Source organism: Prorops nasuta, unplaced genomic scaffold (assembly GCF_024137725.1).
Source record: "Prorops nasuta isolate Cenicafe-Biocafe unplaced genomic scaffold, Cenicafe_Pnas_1.2 PNAS00042, whole genome shotgun sequence".
Taxonomy (NCBI): domain Eukaryota; kingdom Metazoa; phylum Arthropoda; class Insecta; order Hymenoptera; family Bethylidae; genus Prorops; species Prorops nasuta.
Window position 1 is genome coordinate 1,010,746 of NW_027116839.1, and position 17,635 is coordinate 1,028,380.

Consider the following 17,635-nt stretch of genomic DNA (forward strand, 5'->3'; position numbering starts at 1 on the left):
TGGGACTAGGGTAATTCACACGGGGTCAGGGAGTACTTATATGGGACGAGGGTAACTCACTTGGTGACCAGTGAGTACTTATATGGGACGAGGGTAACTCACTTGGGGATCAGTGAGTACTTATATGGGACTTGGGTAACTCACTCGGACTCAGGGAGTATTTATATGGGACGAGGGTAACACACTTGGTGTCAGGGAGTACTTATATGGGACTAGGGTAACTCACTTGGGGATCAGTGAGTACTTATATGGGACGAGGGTAACTCACTTAGGGTTAGGGAGTACTTATTTGGGACTAGGGTAATTCACGCGGGGTCAGGGAGTACTTATATGGGACAAGGGTAACTCACTTGAGGGTCAGGGAGTACTTATATGGGACTAGTGTAACTCACTTGGGGATCAGTGAGTACTTATATGGGACGAGGGTAACTGACTTGGGGTCAGGGACTACTTATATGGGACGAGGGTAACTGACTTGGGGTCAGGGAGTACTTATATGGGAAGAGGGTAACTCACACGGGGTCAGGGAGTACTTATATGGGACGAGGGTAACTCACTTGGGGATCAGTAAGTACTTATATCGGACGAGGGTAACTCACTTGGGGTCAGGGAGTACTTATATGGGACGAGGGTAACTCACACGGGGTCAGGGAGTACTTATATGGGACGAGGGTAACTGACTTGGGGTCAGGGAGTACTTATATGGGACGAGGTAACTCACTTGGTGTCAGGGAGTACTTATATGGGAATAGTGTAACTCACTTGGGGATCAGTGAGTACTTATATGGGACGAGGGTATCTCACTTAGGGTCAGGGTGTACTTATTTGGGACTAGGGTAATTCACACGGGGTCAGGGAGTACTTATATGGGACGAGGGTAACTCACTTGGGGACCAGTGAGTACTTATATGGGACGAGGGTAACTCACTTGGGGATCAGTGAGTACTTATATGGGACGAGGGTAACTCATTTGGGGATCAGTGAGCACTTATATGGGACGAGGGTAACTCACTTGGGGATCAGTAAGTACTTATTTGGGACGAGGGTAACTCACTTGGGGTCAGGGAGTACTTATATGGGAAGAGGGTAACTCACACGGGGTCAGGGAGTACTTATATGGGACGAGGGTAACTCACTTGGGGATCAGTAAGTACTTATATGGGACGAGGGTAACTCACTTGGGGTCAGGGAGTACTTATATGGGACGAGGGTAACTCACTTGGGGATCTGTGAGTACTTATATGGGACTTGGGTAACACACTCGGACTCAGGGAGTACTTATATGGCACGAGGGTAACACACTTGGTGTCAGGGAGTACTTATATGGGACTAGGGTAACTCACTTGGGGATCAGTGAGTACTTATATGGGACTAGGGTAACTCACTTAGGGTTAGGGAGTTCTTATTTGGGACTAGGGTAATTCACGCGTGGTCAGGGAGTACTTATATGGGACAAGGGTAACTCACTTGAGGGTCAGGGAGTACTTATATGGGACGAGGGTAACTCACTTGGGGATCAGTGAGTACTTATATGGGACGAGGGTAACTCACTTGGGATCAGGGAGTACTGATATGGGACGAGGGTAACTCACTTGGGGATCAGTGTGTACTTATATGGGACTTGGGTAACTCACTCGGATTCAGGGAGTACTTATATGGGACGAGGGTAACACACTTGGAGTCGGGGAGTACTTATATGGGACGAGGGTAACTCACTTGGGGTCAGGGAGTACTTATATGGGACGAGGGTAACTCACACTGGGTCAGGGAGTACTTATATGGGACGAGGGTAACTGACTTGGGGTCAGGGAGTACTTATATGGGATGAGGGTAACTGACTTGGGGTCAGGGAGTACTTATATGGGACGAGGGTAACTCACACGGGGTCGGGGAGTACTTATATGGGACGAGGGTAACTCACTTGGGAATCAGTGAGTACTTATATGGGACGAGGGTAAATCACTTGGGGTCAGGGAGTACTTATATGGGACGAGGGTAACTGACACTGGGTCAGGGAGTACTTATAGGGGACGAGGGTAACTGACTTGGGGTCAGGGAGTACTTATATGGGACGAGGGTAACTCACTTGGTGATCAGTGAGTACTTATATGGGACGAGGGTAACTCACTTGGGGTCAGGGAGTACTTATATGGGACGAGGGTAACTCACTTGGGGTCAGGGAGTACTTATATGGGACAAGGGTATCTCACACGGGGTCAGGGAGTACTTATATGGGAAGAGGGTAACTGACTTGGGGTCAGGGAGTACTTATATGGGACGAGGGTAACTCACACGGGGTCGGGGAGTACTTATATGGGACGAGGGTAACTCACTTGGGAATCAGTGAGTACTTATATGGGACGAGGGTAAATCACTTGGGGTCAGGGAGTACTTATATGGGACGAGGGTAACTCACTTGGGGATCAGTGAGTACTTATATGGGACGAGGGTAACTCACTTGGGATCAGGGAGTACTGATATGGGACGAGGGTAACTCACTTGGGGATCAGTGTGTACTTATATGGGACTTGGGTAACTCACTCGGATTCAGGGAGTACTTATATGGGACGAGGGTAACACACTTGGAGTCGGGGAGTACTTATATGGGACGAGGGTAACTCACTTGGGGTCAGGGAGTACTTATATGGGACGAGGGTAACTCACACTGGGTCAGGGAGTACTTATATGGGACGAGGGTAACTGACTTGGGGTCAGGGAGTACTTATATGGGATGAGGGTAACTGACTTGGGGTCAGGGAGTACTTATATGGGACGAGGGTAACTCACACGGGGTCGGGGAGTACTTATATGGGACGAGGGTAACTCACTTGGGAATCAGTGAGTACTTATATGGGACGAGGGTAAATCACTTGGGGTCAGGGAGTACTTATATGGGACGAGGGTAACTGACACTGGGTCAGGGAGTACTTATAGGGGACGAGGGTAACTGACTTGGGGTCAGGGAGTACTTATATGGGACGAGGGTAACTCACTTGGTGATCAGTGAGTACTTATATGGGACGAGGGTAACTCACTTGGGGTCAGGGAGTACTTATATGGGACGAGGGTAACTCACTTGGGGTCAGGGAGTACTTATATGGGACAAGGGTATCTCACACGGGGTCAGGGAGTACTTATATGGGAAGAGGGTAACTGACTTGGGGTCAGGTAGTACTTATATGGGACGAGGTAACTCACTTGGTGTCAGGGAGTACTTAAATGGGACTAGTGTAACTCACTTGGGGACCAGTGGATACTTATATGGGACGAGGGTAACTCAGTTGGGGGTCAGGGAGTACTTTTATGGGACTTGGGTAACTCACTCGGACTCAGGGAGTACTTATATGGGACGAGGGTAACACACTTGGAGTCGGGGAGTACTTATATGGGACGAGGGTAATTCACTCGGACTCAGGGAGTAATTATATGGGACGAGGATAACACACTTAGAGTCGGGGAGTACTTATATGGGTCGAGGGTAACTCACACGGGGTCAGGGAGTACTTATATGGGACGAGGGTAACTCACTTGGGGATCAGTGAGTACTTATATGGGACGAGGGTAACTCACTTGGGGACAGGGAGTACTTATTTGGGACGAGGGTAACTCACTTGGGGTCAGGGAGTACTTATATGGGACAAGGGTAACTCACACGGGGTCAGGGAGTACTTATATGGGAAGAGGGTAACTGAATTGGGGTCAGGGAGTACTTATATGGGACGAGGTAACTCACTTGGTGTCAGGGAGTACTTATATGGGACTAGTGTAACTCACTTGGGGATCAGTGAGTACTTATATGGGACGAGGGTATCTCAATTAGGGTCAGGGAGTACTTATTTCGGACTAGGGTAATTCACACGGGGACAGGGAGTACTTATATGGGACGAGGGTAACTCACTTGGGGACCAGTGAATACTTATATGGGACGAGGGTAACTCACTTGGGGACAGGCATTACTTATATGGGAGGAGGGTATCTCACTTGGGGATCAGTGTGAACTTATATGGGACGAGGGTAACTCACTTGGGGTCAGGGAGTACTTATATGGGACGAGGGTAACTCACTTGGGGATCAGTGAGTACTTATATGGGACGAGGGTAAATCACTTGGGGTCAGGGAGTACTTATATGGGACGAGGGTAACTGACACTGGGTCAGGGAGTACTTATCTGGGACGAGGGTAAATGACTTGGGGTCAGGGAGTACTTATATGGGACGAGGTAACTCACTTGGTGTCAGGGAGTACTTATATGGGACGAGGGTAACTCACGCGGGGTCAGGCAGTATTTATATGGGACGAGGGTAAATCACTTGGGGATCAGTGAGTACTTATATGGGACGAGGGTAACTCACTTGAGGGTCAGGGAGTACTTATATGGGACGATGGTAACTCACTTGGGGTCAGGGAATACTTATATGGGACGAGGGTAACTCACTTAGGGTCAGGGATTACTTATATGGGACGAGGGTAACTCACACGGGGTCAGGGAATACTTATATGGGACGAGGGTAACTGACTTGGGGTCAGGGAGTACTTACATGGGACGAGGTTAACTGACTTGGGGTCAGGGAGTACTTATATGGGACGAGGGTAACTCACTTGGGGATCAGTGAGGACTTATATGGGGCGAGGGTAAATCACTTGGGGTCAGGGAGTACTTATATGGGACGAGGGTAACTGACACTGGGTCAGGGAGTACTTATATGGGACGAGGGTAACTCACTTGGGGATCAGTGAGTACTTATATGGGACGAGTGTAAATCACTTGGGTCAGGGAGTACATATGGGACGAGGGTAACTGACACTGGGTTAGGGAGTACTTATATGGGACGAGGGTAACTCACACGGGGTCAGGGAGTACTTATATGGGACGAGGGTAACTCACTTGGGGATCAGTGAGTACTTATATGGGACGAGGGTAACACACTTGGGGTCGGGGAGTACTTATATGGGACGAGGGTAACTCACTTGGGAATCAGTGAGTACTTATATGGGACGAGGGTAACTGACTTGGGGTCAGGGAGTACTTATATGGGACGAGGGTAACACACTTGGGGTCGGGGAGTACTTATATGGGACGAGGGTAACTCACTTGGGAATCAGTGAGTACTTATATGGGACGAGGGTAACTGACTTGGGGTCAGGGAGTACTTATATGGGACGAGTGTAACTCACTTGGGGGTCAGGGAGTACTTACATGGGACGAGGGTAGCTCACTTGGGGATCAGTGAGTACTTATATGGGACTTGGGTAACTCACTCGGACTCAGGGAGTACTTATATGGGACGAGGGTAACACACTTGGAGTCGGGGAGTACTTATATGGGACGAGGGTAAATCACTTGGGGTCAGGGAGTACTTATATGGGACGAGGGTAACTGACACTGGGTTAGGGAGTACTTATATGGGTCGAGGGTAACTCACTTGGGGTCAGGGAGTACTTATATGAGACGAGGGTAACTCACACGGGGTCAGGGAGTACTTATATGGGACGAGGGTAAATCACTTGGGGACAGGCAGTACTTACATGGGACGAGGGTAACTCAATTGGGGACAGGCAGTACTTACATGGGACGAGGGTAACTCAATTGGGGATCAGTGAGTACTTATATGGGACGAGGGTAACTCACTTAGGGATCAGTGAGTACTTATATGGGACGAGGGTAACACACTTGGGGTCGGGGAGTACTTATATGGGACGAGGGTAACTCATTTGGGAATCAGTGAGTACTTATATGGGACGATGGTAACTGACTTGGGGTCAGGGAGTACTTATATAGGACGAGTGTAACTCACTTGGGGGTCAGGGAGTACTTATATGGGACGAGGGTAACTCACTTGGGGATCAGTGAGTACTTATATGGGACTTGGGTAACTCACTCGGACTCAGGGAGTACTTATATGGGACGAGGGTAACACACTTGGAGTCGGGGAGTACTTATATGGGACGAGGGTAATTCACTCGGACTCAGGGAGTAATTATATGGGACGAGGATAACACACTTAGAGTCGGGGAGTACTTATATGGGTCGAGGGTAACTCACACGGGGTCAGGGAGTACTTATATGGGACGAGGGTAACTCACTTGGGGATCAGTGAGTACTTATATGGGACGAGGGTAACTCACTTGGGGACAGGGAGTACTTATTTGGGACGAGGGTAACTCACTTGGGGACAGGGAGTACTTATTTGGGACGAGGGTAACTCACTTGGGGTCAGGGAGTACTTATATGGGACAAGGGTAACTCACACGGGGTCAGGGAGTACTTATATGGGAAGAGGGTAACTGAATTGGGGTCAGGGAGTACTTATATGGGACGAGGTAACTCACTTGGTGTCAGGGAGTACTTATATGGGACTAGTGTAACTCACTTGGGGATCAGTGAGTACTTATATGGGACGAGGGTATCTCAATTAGGGTCAGGGAGTACTTATTTCGGACTAGGGTAATTCACACGGGGACAGGGAGTACTTATATGGGACGAGGGTAACTCACTTGGGGACCAGTGAATACTTATATGGGACGAGGGTAACTCACTTGGGGGTCAGGGAGCACTTATATGGGACGAGGGTAACTCACTTGGGGACAGGCATTACTTATATGGGAGGAGGGTATCTCACTTGGGGATCAGTGTGAACTTATATGGGACGAGGGTAACTCACTTGGGGTCAGGGAGTACTTATATGGGACGAGGGTAACTCACTTGGGGATCAGTGAGTACTTATATGGGACGAGGGTAAATCACTTGGGGTCAGGGAGTACTTATATGGGACGAGGGTAACTGACACTGGGTCAGGGAGTACTTATCTGGGACGAGGGTAAATGACTTGGGGTCAGGGAGTACTTATATGGGACGAGGTAACTCACTTGGTGTCAGGGAGTACTTATATGGGACGAGGGTAACTCACGCGGGGTCAGGCAGTATTTATATGGGACGAGGGTAAATCACTTGGGGATCAGTGAGTACTTATATGGGACGAGGGTAACTCACTTGAGGGTCAGGGAGTACTTATATGGGACGATGGTAACTCACTTGGGGTCAGGGAATACTTATATGGGACGAGGGTAACTCACTTAGGGTCAGGGATTACTTATATGGGACGAGGGTAACTCACACGGGGTCTGGGAATACTTATATGGGACGAGGGTAACTGACTTGGGGTCAGGGAGTACTTACATGGGACGAGGTTAACTGACTTGGGGTCAGGGAGTACTTATATGGGACGAGGGTAACTCACTTGGGGATCAGTGAGGACTTATATGGGGCGAGGGTAAATCACTTGGGGTCAGGGAGTACTTATATGGGACGAGGGTAACTGACACTGGGTCAGGGAGTACTTATATGGGACGAGGGTAACTCACTTGGGGATCAGTGAGTACTTATATGGGACGAGGGTAAATCACTTGGGTCAGGGAGTACTTATATGGGACGAGGGTAACTGACACTGGGTTAGGGAGTACTTATATGGGACGAGGGTAACTCACTTGGGGTCAGGGAGTACTTATATGGGACGAGGGTAACTCACACGGGGTCAGGGAGTACTTATATGGGACGAGGGTAACTCACTTGGGGATCAGTGAGTACTTATATGGGACGAGGGTAACACACTTGGGGTCGGGGAGTACTTATATGGGACGAGGGTAACTCACTTGGGAATCAGTGAGTACTTATATGGGACGAGGGTAACTGACTTGGGGTCAGGGAGTACTTATATGGGACGAGGGTAACACACTTGGGGTCGGGGAGTACTTATATGGGACGAGGGTAACTCACTTGGGAATCAGTGAGTACTTATATGGGACGAGGGTAACTGACTTGGGGTCAGGGAGTACTTATATGGGACGAGTGTAACTCACTTGGGGGTCAGGGAGTACTTACATGGGACGAGGGTAGCTCACTTGGGGATCAGTGAGTACTTATATGGGACTTGGGTAACTCACTCGGACTCAGGGAGTACTTATATGGGACGAGGGTAACACACTTGGAGTCGGGGAGTACTTATATGGGACGAGGGTAAATCACTTGGGGTCAGGGAGTACTTATATGGGACGAGGGTAACTGACACTGGGTTAGGGAGTACTTATATGGGTCGAGGGTAACTCACTTGGGGTCAGGGAGTACTTATATGAGACGAGGGTAACTCACACGGGGTCAGGGAGTACTTATATGGGACGAGGGTAACTCACTTGGGGACCAGTGAATACTTATATGTGACGAGGGTAACTCACTTGGGGGTCAGGGAGCACTTATATGGGACGAGGGTAACTCACTTGGGGACAGGCAGTACTTACATGGGACGAGGGTAACTCAATTGGGGATCAGTGAGTACTTATATGGGACGAGGGTAACTCACTTAGGGATCAGTGAGTACTTATATGGGACGAGGGTAACACACTTGGGGTCGGGGAGTACTTATATGGGACGAGGGTAACTCACTTGGGGGTCAGGGAGCACTTATATGGGACGAGGGTAACTCACTTGGGGACAGGCAGTACTTATATGGGAGGAGGGTATCTCACTTGGGGATCAGTGTGAACTTATATGGGACGAGGGTAACTCACTTGGGGTCAGGGAGTACTTATATGGGACGAGGGTAACTCACTTGGGGATCAGTGAGTACTTATATGGGACGAGGGTAAATCACTTGGGGTCAGGGAGTACTTATATGGGACGAGGGTAACTGACACTGGGTCAGGGAGTACTTATCTGGGACGAGGGTAAATGACTTGGGGTCAGGGAGTACTTATATGGGACGAGGTAACTCACTTGGTGTCAGGGAGTACTTATATGGGACGAGGGTAACTCACGCGGGGTCAGGCAGTATTTATATGGGACGAGGGTAAATCACTTGGGGATCAGTGAGTACTTATATGGGACGAGGGTAACTCACTTGAGGGTCAGGGAGTACTTATATGGGACGATGGTAACTCACTTGGGGTCAGGGAATACTTATATGGGACGAGGGTAACTCACTTAGGGTCAGGGATTACTTATATGGGACGAGGGTAACTCACACGGGGTCAGGGAATACTTATATGGGACGAGGGTAACTGACTTGGGGTCAGGGAGTACTTATATGGGACGAGGTTAACTGACTTGGGGTCAGGGAGTACTTATATGGGACGAGGGTAACTCACTTGGGGATCAGTGAGGACTTATATGGGGCGAGGGTAAATCACTTGGGGTCAGGGAGTACTTATATGGGACGAGGGTAACTGACACTGGGTCAGGGAGTACTTATATGGGACGAGGGTAACTCACTTGGGGTCAGGGAGTACTTATATGGGACGAGGGTAACTCACTTGGTGATCAGTGAGTACTTATATGGGACGAGGGTAAATCACTTGGGGTCAGGGAGTACTTATATGGGACGAGGGTAACTCACTTGGGGATCAGTGAGTACTTATATGGGACGAGGGTAACTCACTTGGGGATCAGTGAGTACTTATATGGGACGAGGGTAAATCACTTGGGTCAGGGAGTACTTATATGGGACGAGGGTAACTCACGCGGGGTCAGGGAGTATTTATATGGGACGAGGGTAACTCACTTGGGGATCAGTGAGTACTTATATGGGACGAGGGTAACTCACTTAGGGTTAGGGAGTACTTATTTGGGACTAGGGTAATTCACGAGGGGTCAGGGAGTACTTATATGGGACAAGGGTAACTCACTTGAGGGTCAGGGAGTACTTATATGGGACGAGGGTAACTCACTTGGAGTCGGGGAGTACTTATATGGGACGAGGGTAACTCACTTGGGGTCAGGGAGTACTTATATGGGAAGAGGGTAACTCACACGGGCTCAGGTAGTACTTATATGGGACGAGGGTAACTCACTTGGGGATCAGTAAGTACTTATTTGGGACGAGGGTAACTCACTTGGGGTCAGGGAGTACTTATATGGGACGAGGGTAACTCACACTGGGTCAGGGAGTACTTATATGGGACGAGGGTAACTGACTTGGGGTCAGGGACTACTTATATGAGACGAGGGTAACACACACGGGGTCAGGGAGTACTTATATGGGACGAGGGTAACACACTTGGGGTCGGGGAGTACTTATATGGGACGAGGGTAACTCACTTGGGAATCAGTGAGTACTTATATGGGACGAGGGTAACTGACTTGGGGTCAGGGAGTACTTATATGGGACGAGTGTAACTCACTTGGGGGTCAGGGAGTACTTATATGGGACGAGGGTAACACACTTGGAGTCGGGGAGTACTTATATGGGACGAGGGTAACTCACTTGGGGTCAGGGAGTACTTATATGGGACGAGGGTAACTCACACTGGGTCAGGGAGTACTTATATTGGACGAGGGTAACTCACACGGGGTCGGGGAGTACTTATATGGGACGAGGGTAACTCACTTGGGAATCAGTGAGTACTTATATGGGACGAGGGTAACTCACTTGGGGTCAGGGAGTACTTATATGGGACGAGGGAAACTGACACTGGGTCAGGGAGTACTTATATGGGACGAGGGTAACTGACTTGGGGTCAGGGAGTACTTATATGGGACGAGGGTAACTCACTTGGTGATCAGTGAGTACTTATATGGGACGAGGGTAACTCTCTTGGGGTCAGGGAGTACTTATGGGACGAGGGTAACTCACTTGGGGTCAGGGAGTACTTATATGGGACAAGGGTATCTCACACGGGGTCAGGGAGTACTTATATGGGACGAGGTAACTCAATTGGTGTCAGGGAGTACTTATATGGGACTAGTGTAACTCACTTGGGGACCAATGGATACTTATATGGGACGAGGGTAACTCACTTGGGGGTCAGGTAGTACTTATATGGGACGAGGGTAACTCACTTGGGGATCAGTGAGTACTTATATGGGACGAGGGTAACTCACTTGGGGTCAGGGAGTACTTATATGGGACGAGGGTAACTCACTTGGGGATCAGTGAGTACTTATATGGGACGAGGGTAAATCACTTGGGGTCAGGGAGTACTTATATGGGACGAGGGTAACTGACACTGGGTCAGGGAGTACTTATATGGGACGAGGGTAACTCACTTGGGGATCAGTGAGTACTTATATGGGACGAGGGTAAATCACTTGGGGTCAGGGAGTACTTATATGGGACGAGGGTAACTGACACTGGGTTAGGGAGTACTTATATGGGACGAGGGTAACTCACTTGGGGTCAGGGAGTACTTATATGAGACGAGGGTAACACACTTAGAGTCGGGGAGTACTTATATGGGACGAGGATAAATCACACGGTGTCAGGGACTACTTATATGGGACGAGGGTAACTCACTTGGGGATCAGTGAGTACTTATATGGGACGAGGGTATCTCAATTAGGGTCAGGGAGTACTTATATGGGACGAGGGTAACTCACTTGGGGATCAGTGAGTACTTATATGGGACGAGGGTAAATCACTTGGGGTCAGGGAGTACTTATATGGGACGAGGGTAACTCACTTGGGGACAGGCAGTACTTACATGGGACGAAGGTAACTCACTTGGGGATCAGTGAGTACTTATATGGGACGAGGGTAACTGACTTGGGGTCAGGGAGTACTTATATGGGACGAGGGTAACTCACTTGGGGACAGGCAGTACTTACATGGGACGAGGGTAACTCACTTGGGGTCAGGGAGTACTTATATGGGACGAGGGTAACTCACTTGGGGATCAGTGAGTACTTATATGGGACGAGGGTAAATCACTTGGGGTCAGGGAGTACTTATATGGGACGAGGTAACTCACTTGGTGTCAGGGAGTACTTATATGGGACTAGTGTAACTCACTTGGGGATCAGTGAGTACTTATATGGGACGAGGGTATCTCAATTAGGGTCAGGGAGTACTTATTTCGGACTAGGGTAATTCACACGGGGACAGGGAGTACTTATATGGGACGAGGGTAACTCACTTGGGGACCAGTGAATACTTATATGGGACGAGGGTAACTCACTTGTGGTTCAGGGAGCACTTATATGGGACGAGGGTAACTCACTTGGGGACAGGCAGTACTTACATGGGACGAGGGTAACTCACTTGGGGATCGGTGAGTACTTATATGGGACGAGGGTAAATCACTTGGGGTCAGGGAGTACTTATATGGGACGAGGGTAACTGACACTGGGTTAGGGAGTACTTATATGGGACGAGGGTAACTGACTTGGGGTCAGGGAGTACTTATATGGGACGAGTGTAACTCACTTGGGGGTCAGGGAGTACTTATATGGGACGAGGGTAACTCACTTGGGGATCAGTGAGTACTTATATGGGACTTGGGTAACTCACTCGGACTCAGGGATTACTTATATGGGACGAGGGTAACACACTTGGAGTCGGGGAGTACTTATATGAGACGAGGGTAACTCACTCGGACTCAGGGAGTACTTATATGGGACGAGGGTAACACACTTAGAGTCGGGGAGTACTTATATGGGACGAGGGTAACTCACACGGTGTCAGGGAGTACTTATATGGGACGAGGGTAACTCACTTTGGGATCAGTGAGTACTTATATGGGACGAGGGTAACTCACTTGGGGTCAGGGAGTACTTATATGGGACGAAGGTAACTCACTTGGGGTCAGGGAGTACTTATATGGGACAAGGGTAACTCACACGGGGTCAGGGAGTACTTATATGGGAAGAGGGTAACTGACTTGGGGTCAGGGAGTACTTATAAGGGACGAGGTAACTCACTTGGTGTCAGGGAGTACTTATATGGGACTAGTGTAACTCACTTGGGGATCAGTGAGTGCTTATATGGGACGAGGGTATCTCAATTAGGGTCAGGGAGTACTTATTTCGGACTAGGGTAATTCACACGGGGACAGGGAGTACTTATATGGGACGAGGGTAACTCACTTGGGGACCAGTGAATACTTATATGGGACGAGGGTAACTCACTTGGGAGTCAGGGAGCACTTATATGGGACGAGGGTAACTCACTTGGGGACAGGCAGTACTTATATGCGACGAGGGTAACTCACTTGGGGATCAGTGAGTACTTATATGGGACGAGCGTAACTCACTTGGGGATCAGTGAGTACTTATATGGGACGAGGGTAAATCACTTGGGGTCAGGGAGTACTTATATGGGACGAGGGTAACTGACACTGGGTCAGGGAGTACTGATATGGGACGAGGGTAACTGACTTGGGGTCAGGGAGTACTTATATGGGACGAGGTAACTCACTGGGTGTCAGGGAGTACTTATATGGGACGAGGGTAACTCACGCGGGGTCAGGGAGTATTTATATGGGACGAGGGTAACTCACTTGGGGATCAGTGAGTACTTATATGGGACGAGGGTAACTCACTTAGGGTTAGGGAGTACTTATTTGGGACTAGGGTAATTCACGAGGGGTCAGGGAGTACTTATATGGGACAAGGGTAACTCACTTGAGGGTCAGGGAGTACTTATATGGGACGAGGGTAACTCACTTGGAGTCGGGGAGTACTTATATGGGACGAGGGTAACTCACTTGGGGTCAGGGAGTACTTATATGGGAAGAGGGTAACTCACACGGGCTCAGGTAGTACTTATATGGGACGAGGGTAACTCACTTGGGGATCAGTAAGTACTTATTTGGGACGAGGGTAACTCACTTGGGGTCAGGGAGTACTTATATGGGACGAGGGTAACTCACACTGGGTCAGGGAGTACTTATATGGGACGAGGGTAACTGACTTGGGGTCAGGGACTACTTATATGAGACGAGGGTAACACACACGGGGTCAGGGAGTACTTATATGGGACGAGGGTAACACACTTGGGGTCGGGGAGTACTTATATGGGACGAGGGTAACTCACTTGGGAATCAGTGAGTACTTATATGGGACGAGGGTAACTCACACGGTGTCAGGGAGTACTTATCTGGGACGAGGGTAACTCACTTGGGGATCAGTGAGTACTTATATGGGACGAGGGTAACTCACTTGGGGTCAGGGAGTACTTATATGGGACGAGGGTAACTCACTTGGGGTCAGGGAGTACTTATATGGGACAAGGGTAACTCACACGGGGTCAGGGAGTACTTATATGGGAAGAGGGTAACTGACTTGGGGTCAGGGAGTACTTATATGGGACGAGGTAACTCACTTGGTGTCAGGGAGTACTTATATGTGACTAGTGTAACTCACTTGGGGATCAGTGAGTGCTTATATGGGACGAGGGTATCTCAATTAGGGTCAGGGAGTACTTATTTCGGACTAGGGTAATTCACACGGGGACAGGGAGTACTTATATGGGACGAGGGTAACTCACTTGGGGACCAGTGAATACTTATATGGGACGAGGGTAACTCACTTGGGGGTCAGGGAGCACTTATATGGGACGAGGGTAACTCACTTGGGGACAGGCAGTACTTATATGCGACGAGGGTAACTCACTTGGGGATCAGTGAATACTTATATGGGACGAGGGTAACTCACTTGGGGTCAGGAAGTACTTATATGGGACGAGGGTAACTCACTTGGGGATCAGTGAGTACTTATATGGGACGAGGGTAAATCACTTGGGGTCAGGGAGTACTGATATGGGACGAGGGTAACTGACTTGGGGTCAGGGAGTACTTATATGGGACGAGGTAACTCACTTGGTGTCAGGGAGTACTTATATGGGACGAGGGTAACTCACGCGGGGTCAGGGAGTATTTATATGGGACGAGGGTAACTCACTTGGGGATCAGTGAGTACTTATATGGGACGAGGGTAACTCACTTAGGGTTAGGGACTACTTATATGAGACGAGGGTAACACACACGGGGTCAGTGAGTACTTATATGGGACGAGGGTAAATCACTTGGGGTCAGGGAGTACTTATATGGGACGAGGGTAACTGACACTGGGTCAGGGAGTACTGATATGGGACGAGGGTAACTGACTTGGGGTCAGGGAGTACTTATATGGGACGAGGTAACTCACTGGGTGTCAGGGAGTACTTATATGGGACGAGGGTAACTCACGCGGGGTCAGGGAGTATTTATATGGGACGAGGGTAACTCACTTGGGGATCAGTGAGTACTTATATGGGACGAGGGTAACTCACTTAGGGTTAGGGAGTACTTATTTGGGACTAGGGTAATTCACGAGGGGTCAGGGAGTACTTATATGGGACAAGGGTAACTCACTTGAGGGTCAGGGAGTACTTATATGGGACGAGGGTAACTCACTTGGAGTCGGGGAGTACTTATATGGGACGAGGGTAACTCACTTGGGGTCAGGGAGTACTTATATGGGAAGAGGGTAACTCACACGGGCTCAGGTAGTACTTATATGGGACGAGGGTAACTCACTTGGGGATCAGTAAGTACTTATTTGGGACGAGGGTAACTCACTTGGGGTCAGGGAGTACTTATATGGGACGAGGGTAACTCACACTGGGTCAGGGAGTACTTATATGGGACGAGGGTAACTGACTTGGGGTCAGGGACTACTTATATGAGACGAGGGTAACACACACGGGGTCAGGGAGTACTTATATGGGACGAGGGTAACACACTTGGGGTCGGGGAGTACTTATATGGGACGAGGGTAACTCACTTGGGAATCAGTGAGTACTTATATGGGACGAGGGTAACTGACTTGGGGTCAGGGAGTACTTATATGGGACGAGTGTAACTCACTTGGGGGTCAGGGAGTACTTATATGGGACGAGGGTAACACACTTGGAGTCGGGGAGTACTTATATGGGACGAGGGTAACTCACTCGGACTCAGGGAGTACTTATATGGGACGAGGGTAACTCACACGGTGTCAGGGAGTACTTATCTGGGACGAGGGTAACTCACTTGGGGATCAGTGAGTACTTATATGGGACGAGGGTAACTCACTTGGGGTCAGGGAGTACTTATATGGGACGAGGGTAACTCACTTGGGGTCAGGGAGTACTTATATGGGACAAGGGTAACTCACACGGGGTCAGGGAGTACTTATATGGGAAGAGGGTAACTGACTTGGGGTCAGGGAGTACTTATATGGGACGAGGTAACTCACTTGGTGTCAGGGAGTACTTATATGTGACTAGTGTAACTCACTTGGGGATCAGTGAGTGCTTATATGGGACGAGGGTATCTCAATTAGGGTCAGGGAGTACTTATTTCGGACTAGGGTAATTCACACGGGGACAGGGAGTACTTATATGGGACGAGGGTAACTCACTTGGGGACCAGTGAATACTTATATGGGACGAGGGTAACTCACTTGGGGGTCAGGGAGCACTTATATGGGACGAGGGTAACTCACTTGGGGACAGGCAGTACTTATATGCGACGAGGGTAACTAACTTGGGGATCAGTGAATACTTATATGGGACGAGGGTAACTCACTTGGGGTCAGGAAGTACTTATATGGGACGAGGGTAACTCACTTGGGGATCAGTGAGTACTTATATGGGACGAGGGTAAATCACTTGGGGTCAGGGAGTACTGATATGGGACGAGGGTAACAGACTTGGGGTCAGGGAGTACTTATATGGGACGAGGTAACTCACTTGGTGTCAGGGAGTACTTATATGGGACGAGGGTAACTCACGCGGGGTCAGGGAGTATTTATATGGGACGAGGGTAACTCACTTGGGGATCAGTGAGTACTTATATGGGACGAGGGTAACTCACTTAGGGTTAGGGACTACTTATATGAGACGAGGGTAACACACACGGGGTCAGGGAGTACTTATATGGGACGAGGGTAACACACTTGGGGTCGGGGAGTACTTATATGGGACGAGGGTAACTCACTTGGGAATCAGTGAGTACTTATATGGGACGAGGGTAACTGACTTGGGGTCAGGGAGTACTTATATGGGACGAGTGTAACTCACTTGGGGGTCAGGGAGTACTTATATGGGACGAGGGTAACACACTTGGAGTCGGGGAGTACTTATATGGGACGAGGGTAACTCACTCGGACTCAGGGAGTACTTATATGGGACGAGGGTAACACACTTAGAGTCGGGGAGTACTTATATGGGACGAGGGTAACTCACACGGTGTCAGGGAGTACTTAAATGGGACGAGGGTAACTCACTTGGGGTCAGGGAGTACCTATATATGACAAGGGTAACTCACACGGGGTCAGGGAGTACTTATATGGGAAGAGGGTAACTGACTTGGGGTCAGGGAGTACTTATATGGGACGAGGTAACTCACTTGGTGTCAGGGAGTACTTATATGGGACTAGTGTAACTCACTTGGGGATCAGTGAGTGCTTATATGGGACGAGGGTATCTCAATTAGGGTCAGGGAGTACTTATTTCGGACTAGGGTAATTCACACGGGGACAGGGAGTACTTATATGGGACGAGGGTAACTCACTTGGGGACCAGTGAATACTTATATGGGACGAGGGTAACTCACTTGGGGGTCAGGGAGCACTTATATGGGACGAGGGTAACTCACTTGGGGACAAGCAGTACTTATATGGGACGAGGGTAACTCACTTGGGGATCAGTGAGTACTTATATGGGACGAGGGTAACTCACTTGGGGTCAGGGAGTACTTATATGGGACGAGGGTAACTCACTTGGGGATCAGTGAGTACTTATATGGGACGAGGGTAAATCACTTGGGGTCAGGGAGTACTTATATGGGACGAGGGTAACTGACACTGGGTCAGGGAGTACTGATATGGGACGAGGTAACTCACTTG